This window comes from Saccopteryx leptura, chromosome 2 (assembly GCF_036850995.1).
Source record: "Saccopteryx leptura isolate mSacLep1 chromosome 2, mSacLep1_pri_phased_curated, whole genome shotgun sequence".
NCBI classification, from domain to species: Eukaryota; Metazoa; Chordata; class Mammalia; order Chiroptera; family Emballonuridae; genus Saccopteryx; species Saccopteryx leptura.
Genome location: NC_089504.1, coordinates 72,216,511 through 72,229,437, shown reverse-complemented (window position 1 = coordinate 72,229,437; position 12,927 = coordinate 72,216,511). Strand labels below are relative to the sequence as shown.

The 12,927-nt window shown below is 37.0% G+C and overlaps 1 pseudogene; it reads left to right on the top strand.

Annotated features, from left to right (window-relative positions):
• Window positions 1–12,480, top strand: part of LOC136391382 (small ribosomal subunit protein mS35-like) — a 75,721-nt pseudogene extending 63,241 nt beyond the window's left edge.
• The last annotated feature ends 447 nt before the right edge of the window (window positions 12,481–12,927 follow it).

Here is a 12,927-nt window from a genome sequence, read left to right as displayed (position 1 = left end):
CCTATTAATCATAGTTATTTTAAATCCCCTATTAATTCCAACATCTTTGTCACATCTGTTTGTTTCTAATGCTTGCTTTGTTTCTTCAGACTGTTTCATCTTGCCTTTTAACACAATTTTAATTTTTTATTCAATGCCAGACAGGATGTATAAGGAACTAGAAATTTAGGTAAATAGACCTTAGTGTGAGCATTTATGTCATTATGACTAGAAGTTGTGTTTATAATGTTTGCTATAGCTGTAGGCACCAGAAAATTCAATGTCTTCTAGAATCCCTGCTTTGGTTGTTCATGCTGTCTTTGGACTTCCTTAATAATTATTCTTTAGATGGAGACTTGCATATCTATTATTATACTAGATGTGGTTATGTGCAATTAGGTCTGGGGAAGGAAAAGCATTCTATAAAATTATGATTAAGTTTAGTATTCTAGTGGCACTGTGTTCCTGAGGTATAGCTTTTGTAAGCATTTTTATTTTTTTAATTTTATATTATTTTTTATTATTTTTTATTTAGCTTTTATCTTCATCAGTGAGACAGGCAAGCCAGATGGGGCTAGTGTTGAAAAAATACTCTTTCCAGGGTCCAATAAGGCTTTAAGAAGGTATTTTTTCTGGAGAGTAGGCCTTTGTTATCTCCTATGACAGATTCAGGAAGAGACATTTTTTTTGGCATTTCTTCACCCTGAGAATATGTTTTGTTTCCTGGAGATGAAACTCACAGATATTTGTAATCTTCCAAGACTCTAGACCCTAAGAGTTTCTCACTCTGTCCTTTATTTTTATATTTGTCTTGTAATAATTTATCAAAATTCCCTTATAACTCTTTCTACGAGTTTACCAAGTTTACCATTTCACCTGTTTCTTCTCTAGGTGAGGAGCTTACCAGCTGTCATCCCAGCAGCTGGTAATGGATTTACCTGCCTCCCTGACTTTCAAAGAGACATTTTGCCTTGCAACCCCAATTTCCTGATGAGTCCAAGATAGGTGATTGATTTTTAGTTTGTTCAGGTGTTTCTGGTTTAAGAAAGGGAGAAAATGCCTACCCAGGCAGTGGCGCAGTGGATAGAGCATTGGACTGGAACGCAGAGGACCCAGGTTTGAAACCCTAAGGTCGCTGGGTTGAGATTGGAGTCATCTGGTTTGAGCAAGGCTCACAGGCTTGAGCCCAAGGTCACTGGCTTGAGCAAGGGGTCACTTGGTCTGCTGTAGCCCCTGAGTCAAGGCACATATGAGAAAGCAATCAGTGAACAACTAAGGTGCCACAATGAAGAATTGATGCTTCTCATCTCTCTCCTTCCTGCCTGTCTGTCCCTATCCTTCTCTCTCTCTGTCTCTTTGTCTCTGTCACACACACACACACACACACACACACACACACACACACACACAAAAGAGGGAGAAAAACTTTCAAGTTTGTACATGTTAAAGTTAAACTGGAAGTTTTTAAATTTATATTTTTTAAAAGCCAAGTTTTAGTAACATTCTCAACTTATATATAATATTGAAACATTTTTAGACCTTCATCAATGTTATATTTATTTTTTCTCAAATATGAAACATTATACTAGTAATATTGACATGTGTGTTTATTTGTGTTATCCTATGATAATTTCAAAGGCTTTTTATATCCCATGTTCATTGCAACATTGTTCACAGTGGCCAGACATGAAATAACCAAAGTGTCCCTCATCAGAGGATTGGATAAAGAAGAAGTCATACATATATACAATGGGATACTGCTCAGCCATAAGAAATGATGATATAGTGACATTTATGACAACATGAATGGAGCTTGAGAATGTTATACTGAGTGAAATAAGTAAATCAGAAAAAGCTAAGAACTATAGGATTTCACACATAGGTGTTACATAAAACTGAGACTCATGGACATAGATAAAAGTGAAGTGGTTACCAGAGGGAAGGGGGTATGTGAAAAGGGGAAAGGGGAGGGGGTGGAGGGAAGGGTGTAAAAAGGGACAAATATAGGGTGACGGAAGTGTATATTACTTTGGGTGATGGGTATACAACATAATCCACAGTTTAAATGTTATAGAAATGTTTACTTGAAACCTATGTACTCTTTTTTTCCCCGAAATTAAAAGTGGGGAGGTAGTCAGACAGACTCCCGCATGTGTCTGACTGGGATCCACCCAGCATGCCCACCAGGGGTGATGCTCTACCCATCTGGGGCGTTGCTCCATTGCAGCCTGAGCCATTCTAGCAACTGAGGCAGAGGCCATGGAGTTGTAACTCAGGGCCTGGGGCAAATTTTGCTCCAATGGAGCCTTGGCTGCGGGAAGGGAAGAGAGAGAGAGATAGAGAGAAAGGAGAGGGTGAAGGGTGGAGAAGCAGATGGGCGCTTCTCCTGTGTGCCCTGGCCAGGAATCGAACCTGACACTTCCACACACTGGGCCGATGCTCTACTGCTGAGCCGATGGGCCAGGGCCAAGAAACCTATGTACTCTTTTTCATCAATGTCACCATGTTAAAGTCAATTTTCTAAATAAAATTTAAAAATTATAAAAAGAAGTTAGAATATGAATATTATAGCTTAAGATTCCTTGGCAATTTCCATTGTCCTTTGAATATGGCCTACAAAGAATGTGCAGTTAAAGTAATATGTTAAAATTTATTATAAAAGTTATTTCTCTTTGCAGTTATGTTAAATAACTGAGATGTAGTTCTGTTAACTTATTTAATATAATATCAGAAATAGAGTCTTGCAATTTTTTAAAAAATTGAATTATATACTTTTACTCTGTAAAACAAAGAAATGGTTTAAAAATAAAAACTTTCTAAAATGGTATCTTTAGAGAAGCATTACTTTCATTTATACCAGTTCTATTCTTTCTTCTGGCCCTCTTCATAACAAATAATTTTCAATGTTTTCTGCAATATCTTTTTTTGCAAGAACACACATTTCTGTTATTATACCTTATATTGTACACAATTATAGCCAACTATATAAAATATCTAGAACCTGAATTTAACTTAACAATATATTATAGAAATAAATCCACAATAAACATTTTCTTTATTTATTTTTATAACTAATTTGTGCACCCTGGTGTACATGTATCAAAGTTTATACAACTAGTTATCTATTATCATATTGAAGCTTTGTGAAGATTATTTCCATTTTTTTCTGTAATAAAAATAGTATAACAATAAGCCTGTGCATTATATTGTTTTATATTTATAAAAGTAAATAATACTCTACTTAATAGAGGTTGTAACATTTTCTATATATTAGCCAACAGAATAAATTGTCAGTCTTTCAGATTTTTCTATCCTGAAAAATAGAAATGGTTTTATTGTATAATTTTATAGTTGTTATTATCATTATAGTAACTATAATTTTATGTTCATACAGGACTTCTTGTTTTTTCACTATTAATTTCTTCTTGCAATTTTTTCATTCAATTTGTTCTTTTCTTTTTTCTCTTTTTAGACCATTTTATGCAACAGGTATTTTAAAGCTAATTTAAGAAAAAATACATTTTTTGGTGTTGAGTTTTATAAGCTTTTTATAAATTTTTGATATTAAGCCTTTATCAGCTATATCACGGCAAATATGTTCATCCACTCAGTGGGTTGTATTTTCATTTTGTTGATGGTTTCCTTTGCTATGCAAAAACATTTTAGTTTGATGTAGTTCCATTTGTTTATTTTTTTCTTTTGTTTCCCTTGCCTGGAGTAATACATTAGAAAAAAATATTGCTATAAGAAATATCTGAGATTTTATTGCCTATTGAATATTTTAGATATTACACCTATCAAATATCTTTGCAAATATTTTCTCCCAGTTTGTGGTTTGTCTTGGAATTCTTTGATATTGTCTTTCACAAAATGGAACTTTTTATTTTATTTTAATGAAGTCAAGCTTATCTGTTATTGCTTTTAAGAACCAAGTCCTTGGTGTTGTATCAAAAATACCGAAGTGTGGACAAGTCCTGCCGGGGGTGAGGACAACGGAGACGCAAAGACCCGACTCCGGGGACCAGGTTCAGTGATGAAGATTCACTTTATTCAGGAAGTAAGCTAGCTTATATACATGAGTTCAGCCTATAGGGTGTTACAGCATGTTGTTCATACCAATGGCTGAAAAGATCAGGGAGCTGCATGGTTGGCACCGAGTCACTTCCTTATAGCGGGCAAGCTTCCTTCCTGAGTATGCCCAGGAGGCTTCTGGGAGCTGGCGTGTTCTCATAGCATTGCATCAGCCACAGCTGCTAGGGATGAGCTCTGCACTCCACCCACACCCAAGGTCACCTAGATTTTTTCCTATGTTATTTTCTAGGGGTTTTATAATTTTGCATTTTACATTTAGGTACTTGACAGACTTGGGGGAGGGTGTAAGGATTATGTCTAGATATATATATTGTGTGTGTGTGTGTGTCTGTCTGCTATGTTTCAGCACCATTTGTTGAAGACCCTAGCTTTGCTACATGGTATTATCTTTGCTGTTTGGTCAAAAATCAGTTGATTATATTTATACGGTTCCAATTCTGAGTTCTCTGTTCTCTTCCTTGATCTATTTGTCTAATCTTTCATTAATACCATACTATTTTGGTTACTGTAATAGCTTTAGAAGAAATCTTGAAGTCATGTAGTATCAATCTTCTAACTTTGTGTTTTTTTATTATGTGGCTAATCTGGGGCTTTTGCCTGTCCACAGCAACCTTAGAATCAGTTTGTTGATCTCTATAAAATAACTTGCTGAGATTTTGATAGATCAAGCTGGGAAGAACTGACATCTTGAGAATGCTGAGTCTCCCTTTCCATGGAACATGGACTAGCTCTCCTTTATTTAATTCTTTGATTACATTATAAATTTTGAAGTTTAATCATATAGATCTGTACATCTTTGTTAGATTTATCTAAAAATCTAATAAAGTTTATATTTGGGGGCATGCTAGCTAAGTAAATGCTATTGTACTTTTAATTTCAAATTCTACTTATTCTCTGTTAGTATGCAGGAAATAAATTTACTTTTGTATATTAAATTCTAAAAAATGCTATAATCTCTATTTAGTTTCAGGTCTTTTGTTCATTCTCTTGAGTTTTCTACATACACAGTCATGTAATCTGTGAATAATGAGTTTTGTGACTTCTTTTGAAATCTGTATAGCTTTCGTTTCCTTATTTGCCTTATTGTATTTGCAAACACTTTCAGCACAATTTGAAAAGGAGTGGTGAGGGGGAACATCTTTGTCTGTTCTTCATGGAAAAGCTTTGAGTTTCTCACCATTAAGTGTGATCTTTGTGGTAGGATCTTTATGGATATACTTTATCAAGTTGAAAAAGTTTTTCTCTGTTTCTCATTTATTGATAATTTTTATTGTGAATGAGTGTTAGATTTTATCAAATTTTTTTGTACCTATTGATATGATCATGTACTTTTTTTCTTTAGCTTGTTGATGTTATGAATTATAATTGATTTTCAAATGCTAAACCAGCCTTGAATGTCAGCGATAAAACACCCTTAGTTGTAGTGTATAATTAGTTTTATACATTTATGTATATGATTTGCTAATATCTTGTTCAGAATTTTTGCTTCTAAGTTTATGGAAGGAATTGGTCTGTACTTAGTTTTTAGTAATTTCTTTGTCTGCTTTTAGTATTAAGCGCTGGCCTCTTTGAATGAAATAGGAAGTATTCCCTCTGCCTTTATTCTTCAGAAAGGTGTAATAAAGAGTTGGTAAAATTTCTTTCTTATATGTTTTTAAAAAATTTTACCAGTGAACTCATCTAGGCCTTGGTATTTTCTGTTTTGAATGGCTAGTAATTGTTCATTCAAGTTCTTTAATAGATATATGCCTAGTCAAATTGTATATTTGTTCATGTGTGAGTCCGGCAAATTTTGTCTTTAAAGGAACTGGTCTATTTTTTCTTGGTTTTTAAGTTTTTAGGATAGAGTTGTTCATAATATTCCTTTATTATATTTTAATTTTCATGGGACCAGTAGTGCAGTCCCTCTTTATTTCTAATATTAGTAACTTGTATTCCCTTGTTTTTTTTTTTTTTTTCTGCAATATCCTGGTTAGAGGCATATCTATTGAATTGATCTTTCCAGTGAATCAGCTTACAACTTTGTTGATTTTCTCAAATGCTATTAGATAAAATTTTCAATTTCATAGACTTTTTTCTATTTTTATTATATCTTCTCTTGCTCTGTTTTTTCTAGTTCTAAGGTCAAATCTTAGATGATTTATGTTATATATTTCTTCTTACTAATTTATACATTCAGTGCTATTAATTTTCCTCTAAGTACTGCTTTTTTCACTGAATCCTACAAATTTTAATAAGTTATATTTTCATTTTTATTTAGTTAAAATTTTCAATTTCTTATCTTCCTTCTTTAATCCATGTGTTACTTACAAGTATGTTGTTTAATTTTCAAGTATTTATATTTTTCATGCATCTTTCTATTATTGATTTTTAGTTAATTTTATTGTGGTCTGAGAGCAGACATTTCATTATTTCTGTTAATTTAAATTTTTAAAGGTATGTTTTATGGTTTTATGGCTCAAAATGTGTCTATTGGGGTAAATGTTCTATATGAAATTTAGAATAATAAGTATTCTGCTGCTGTTTTATGAAGTAGTTCAAAATGTCCTTTATATTCAATTTATTGATAGTGTTGAGAATTCACCTATGATCTTACTGATATTCTTTATAGTGGGTCTGTCTATTTCTGATAGAGGGGAATAATACTGTAATAGTAGAGTCATATGTTCCTTATTGCAGTTCTATATGTCTGATTTTTTCTTAATTTATTTTAATACTTACTTGCTAAGCACATATACTTCAAAGAATCTTAAAATTATTTTTAGAAATATGACCTCTTCATCATTATGTAATGCTCCTCATTTTTCCTGATAAATTTCCTTTCTTTGAAGTCTATCCTATTTAAAATTAATATATTTACTCCCACTTTTTTGCAATTAGTGGTATTATGGTGCATCTTTTTTCATCCAGTTACTTTTAATCTATGTGTATCTTTATATATATTTAGTAGCATTTTTCTTTTAGACACCACATATAGGTTTATTTTTGGATCCAGTCTTACAAGACTTCTAATTGGTCCATTTAGACCTTTGATGTTCAAAGAAATTATTGAAAGTTGGATTCATATTTATATTTTCAGTTTTTATTTGTTGCCCTTGCTCTTTTTTTTTATATATTTTCTAAATTTGTTTCTGCCTTTTATGATTTTAATGGAGCATTTAATATGATTCCATATTTTTTCTTTCCTTAACATAAAAGTTATAGTTATTTTTCTACTTCTCTTAGTGATTTCCCTAAAGTGTGTGATATAAATTTACAACTAATCCAATTCTACTTTTGAATAACACTCTACTAACTTACCAGTAATATAAATATCTTTTAATAACAAGATAACTTAATTTTTTTTCATTCCTTGTATCATTGGTGTCATCTATTAATATTTCACTTATATATACATATGTATAATCATATGTAATTATATATACACAAACATAATTTAACACATTGTTGCTATTATATTGAACAAACATCTATTAAGTATAAATAAAAAACAAAAGTTTTTATTTTATCTTCTCTTACTTCGTAATGCTATTCTTTATGTATATCTTTATCTAATATATATCATTTTTCTTTGTTCTGAAAAAATTTAAAAAACATTTCCTCAATGCAAGTCTGCTATGCCTGACCAGGCTATGGCCAAGTGGACAGAGCAATGGATTGAGATGCAAAAGAACCAGATTTGAAACCTCAAGGTCACCAGCTTGAACACAGGCTTACCAGCTTGAGCTCAGAGTTCGCTGGCTTAAAGCCCAAGGTCACTGGCTTAAGCAAGGGGTCACTCACTATATGTGCTGTAGTCCCCTGGGCAAGGCACTTATGAGAAAGCAATCAATGAACAACTAAGATGCCACAACTAAGAATTGATGTTTCTCATCTCCCTTTCTGTCTGTCTATCTCTTCTCTGTCACAAAAAAAAGAGGCAAGTCTACTAGCAAAAATTTTCTCAATTCTTGTTTGTCTGACAAATATTTATTTCTTCATTTTTGAAGTATATTTTGAAGGATACAGAATACTACACTAATGAATTTTCCCCCTTCTTAATGCTTTAACTATTTTTCATTACTCCTTTTTTTTTTTTTTTTTTTTTTTTTTTCAGAGACAGAGAGAGAATCAGAGAGAGGGATAGATAGGGACAGACAGACAGGAATGAAGAGAGATGAGAAGCATCAATCATCAGTTTTTTGTTGCAACACCTTAGTTGTTCATTGATTGCTTTTTCATATGTGCCTTGACCGTGGGCCTTCAGCAGACTGAGTAACCCCTTGCTTGAGTCAGCGACCTTGGGTCCAAGCTGGTGAGCTTTGCTCAAACCAGATGAGTCCGTGCTCAAGCTGGCGACCTCGGGGTCTCGAACCTGGGTCTTCTGCATCCCAGTCCGACGCTCTATCCACTGTGCCACCGCCTGGTCAGGCTTTACTCCCTTCTTGATTGCATTATTTTCCTGTGGGGGAAAGTTGTGTTGTTGTTGTTTTTTTTTTCCTACCTCTGTCTTTTTGCAGAATTATTTTATTTACTTCTTTTTTTTCTGTAATTTGAAATGGTATGCGTTTGTGTAGTGTTTTGACATTTATTCTACTTGGTGTACTCTGAGTTTTCTGGATCTTCTGTTTGGTATCTGAGATTAATTTGAGAAAAGCCTTAGTCATTACAAATTTAAATATTTCCTTTCTCTCTTTCTTATCCTACTATTCCAATTATGTGTATGCTTTACTTTCGTAGTTATTGCACTGTTCTTGGATAGTCTATTATATTTTTCAATCTTTTCTTATGTTTGGTTTTCAGTTTTAAAGATCTTATTAAAAATGCTCAAGGCCAAAATTTTTTCTTATTTTTGTCCACCCTACTAATAAGCCCGGAAAAGACATACTATATTTTTGTTACAGCTTTACTGTGTTTTTTATCTCTAGCATTTTTGTTTCTTTCTTTCTTGGGGTTTCCATCTTTCTGCTCACATACCGTCTACTTTATCCATTACAGCTTTTAGGTTATTAAAAGCTGTTTTCTGTGACTGGTTTGATAATTCTAACATTCCTGCCATGCCTAGTTTTATGTTTTCTCTTCAAACGGTGTGGGTTTTTCTTTGTTTTTTTGCCTGTTGGTATACTTTATGATTTTTTTTCCTGATAACTGGACATTATGTATTGAGGAAAAGGAAATGCTGTTGATGAGATGTTAGCAATAGGGCTGAAAAGAGCTCTGTAACCCCTGATTAGGTCTCAGTCTTTTAGTGCATGTGAGCCTCTGTGCTGTGAGCTTCACTGGTGCTTGTCAGTATTTCCCTGCTTAGGTTGGGCGGGATGGCTAGAGCAGGCTGGAATTAGGTAGCCACAAGGAGTAGGCTATTTCTCTTCCCCCAGATCAACTAGGCTCTGATAATACCCCAGCTGGTTAATATGTAGTTAATTAGCTTCTCCTGAAGGCTGACCTCATTAAGAAGTATAACATGTCCTGGTGTATTTCCAAGTATGTAGTTTCTTTTTTCCTCCCCAGGCTTGAAGCACAGGATTTTTTCTCACAGAGACAGTGGGAGAACCTAGTAAGAACTCCAAAAGTGTGGGGGCCAGAGACCTAATTCCTGGGTCTCCCTGAAACTTTCAACACTTGAAGTAGACCATTCTGAGCCTCCAGCAATTTGTCGATTGAAGTTCTTGTTTCCATACCTGGCACCAGCTAGGAGAATGTTTCTTCTCTGGTAAGTTGTAGCTCTCTATCTTTGACTGTCTGTCTATTTTTTAAGGTACTGAGTTGCTCTGCCCTCACTTATTTTAAGGATTTAAGAAGACTTGTTAATTTTCAATTTGGCCATCTTCTTGTTAGGACAGCTCGTCAACTTCTCAGATCCCTACAGGCTGGTTTGGGTTCACAAATTTTCTCAATTACTGAATATCATTAACCTTTGTATATAAGTAGCAATGAGAGCCAAAGAGGACCAAAACTCAAATTTTAATTTCTCTTTATTCCGCCAGTGTTCAATGCCAGGCAGGTTCACACTAGATTCAGGTAGATAGCAGAGGAACTGCAGAGCTGGAAAGCATTGAGCCATTCCTGTTTAATAGAGTCTCACAATGGCGGATGAGCAAACAGGCAGAGGAAATTGTGAATGGTCCTTTGCAATGGTGGGCAGAAAATCCACAATCCATGCTGAGTAAAAGCACCCGTAGCCTTACATAGACTAGACACATGTGGCTCTGACATGTGCTCATGCACTAATCATGCAAAGTAGAAGCAAGCAAGCCTAACACAGATTTTCCCCAACAATTCACCCCTTTAGGGTTGCTCACCTCACTATCTACATGACAAGTGTCTTCTGCAATGGTCCCTGTGTGAGGATTGAGGTATGTTACATTGCAGAAACAGTACAGATAGCAGCAACAGAATTACAAAAGCATAAGCTATTCCAAAAATGACAATAATGACAAAGGTGCCCTTTACAATGTCTCCCTGAGAACTCTGACCAGAGAGTTAACTGGAAGCCCCCCCCCCCATCCTCCTGCTGCATAGTAGGTGGGAGGGCCTATATTATCCAGGGTTATGCCACTGAAGAAAGTGTCCTTGTTGCATCTCTGTAACTGGATGGGAGCAGCTGTGTGGTGCAGGAGGGCTTCCACAGGTACTGGGTTAGCCTATCAGGGTCTCTAATTACTATCCACAAGCAAAGTTTCCATCCAGAAATGGAGACAGAGACCCTTCTTGTCACAGTCCCTGCTTCAAGAGTCCATTGTACCACTCGATGATCAGTCCACAATAGACAGCCCAGCTGTCTGTACAAATCACCAAGGAAAGGTTCACAAGCAACTAGCCATACAGCTCTTTGATAATGGACCTTAGCACCTTTCCGTAAGCACTCTGTCCATTGCTACAAGGCCCATTCAAACCCCTCAGAGGTCCAAGTTTACAGGGCCTGCTGAAGTCAAACACACTCAAGGCCTATGCTACCTTGACAGCTCTCTTAGCTGCTGCTGCTGCTGCTGCTACTGCAAAAAGCACCTATCAATACCTGTTGCACATTAGACTGATTCCACATGGGGCCTCATGCCCTACCCGTCCTTGTTAGATGGTTCCCTTGGCCTTCCTCCTATTCAAACTGGAATAATGTCTTGGGAATCCTCTTCTCCTTCAGCTGTCTCCAACGTGTAATCTTGAAATCATAAACCTGAATGCCAGCCATTTTCTGGGCAGCTTCCAGGGCCACTCACTTCCCTCGCTTTTCAGTGGCTTGAACCTCTGTTGCAGCTTAAGCTGCTGCTAAAACTCTAACAGGACTCTATTAGGCCTGCTATCTAATTTCTGCCCATCTGCCCCAGCCACAATCACATCTACCCATAACTGTGTTCAGGTTACCTTTACAGGCCCGTTTCTCTTGTTAGTAGGGGGAGGGGACAGCATGGGCAGCAGGGGACTTGCATTGGTGCACTACAGGGTCCCAAGATAGCCACTAGTGACCCAAAAAGGCTGACGGCACACTATAAAGAATAAGGTCTCTCATTTCTGCCATAAACACTTCCTCATCTGGCCCATGGGACCTCAGGCTGAAAGCAGCATTCCTCATACCTAGTTCTTGGAGGACATACTGCAGCTCACTATACAACTGCCACCAACTTAGTGCCCCCAGCAAGTCCCCAGCATTCTGTCAGACCATATAATTGACAACCGCCACCCATTTTCATAGGGTATGGCTTCCTGGGTTATCATAACAGTCCTGAAAATGCTGCCTCAAGGAGGAATGTGTGGTAGTGGCAGCCAATTTCTCCATCTCTGTTCTGGAGACCATGATGCCATCCACCCCTATATTCCATAACTGCAGCAACCAAGCTGCCAGGGACTCGGTGGGTTTCTGCCCAAATTGTACCCCTAACTCCATCAACTCTGTCTGGGTGTAGGGCTTGACCACAGAGTGCTCAACTACCTGTGGAGAGGGTTATGCCTGCCTCTGAGACACTCTAGGCTACTGGGTTTTTACCTTCTGGGTGATCACTGGCCAGGCTCTGAGTCTGCCAATGACAGTTTCAGCCCGAATCTGCTCCTCCTCAGAAGAGTTGGAAACAGCTAGAACTGCTGACTGAGAGCCACTCTGCCAGCGTGAATGCAGCTCCTTCTTCAGCCACTGCTTCAGCTCTGTGTTACCAGGTCTCAGCCTGAAGTGTAAGCTTGAGCTCTTGAACACACAGTTGTTTCCCTAACAACTGCCTTTGTCAGTGTTCTGCTTCTAGCGACTGTTCGGTTCCAGGTGCCATTGGTGTCAGCTTGCATCTCACACTGCAGCTCTCAAAAGTGGTCAGTCTCTTTCCTTCTCCAGCAACTGTTGTAGTTCAAGCTATTGTTGGTTCTCAGTCTGCAGCTCATCCTGAAGCTTTTGACCTCAGACAGCCTCTTGCACAGAGCTTTCAGATTCTGCTTGCAGGGCTGTAAAAAAAAACAACCAGCCCATGATCCCCAAAAGGAGAGCCATAGGGGACAGCCACACTTCTCTTCCACCCTTAGTGGCTTCGTGCAATCCTGATCCGAATCCTGCCCACTATGTAATGCTGGTAGCCAAGGCAAGGCAGTTTCACATTAGATTCGGGCAGATGGTAGAGGACCTGTGGAGCTGAAAAGCATTGGGCCATTCCTGTTTAATAGAGTCTTGCAATGGAGGATGAACAAATGGGCAGGAGAAAAACCGCTTCTCCAGGCAGCAGGTGAATGAACAACAAAATGGAACCCTGCAGTGGTGGGTAGGCAATCCGCAATCCATGCTGAGTCAAAGCACCCATAGCCTTACATAGACTACAAACACATGGTGCTGCCATGTGCTCATGCACTAATCATGCAAAGTACACGTGAGCAAGCCGAACACAGGTGTTTTCCCAATATCTG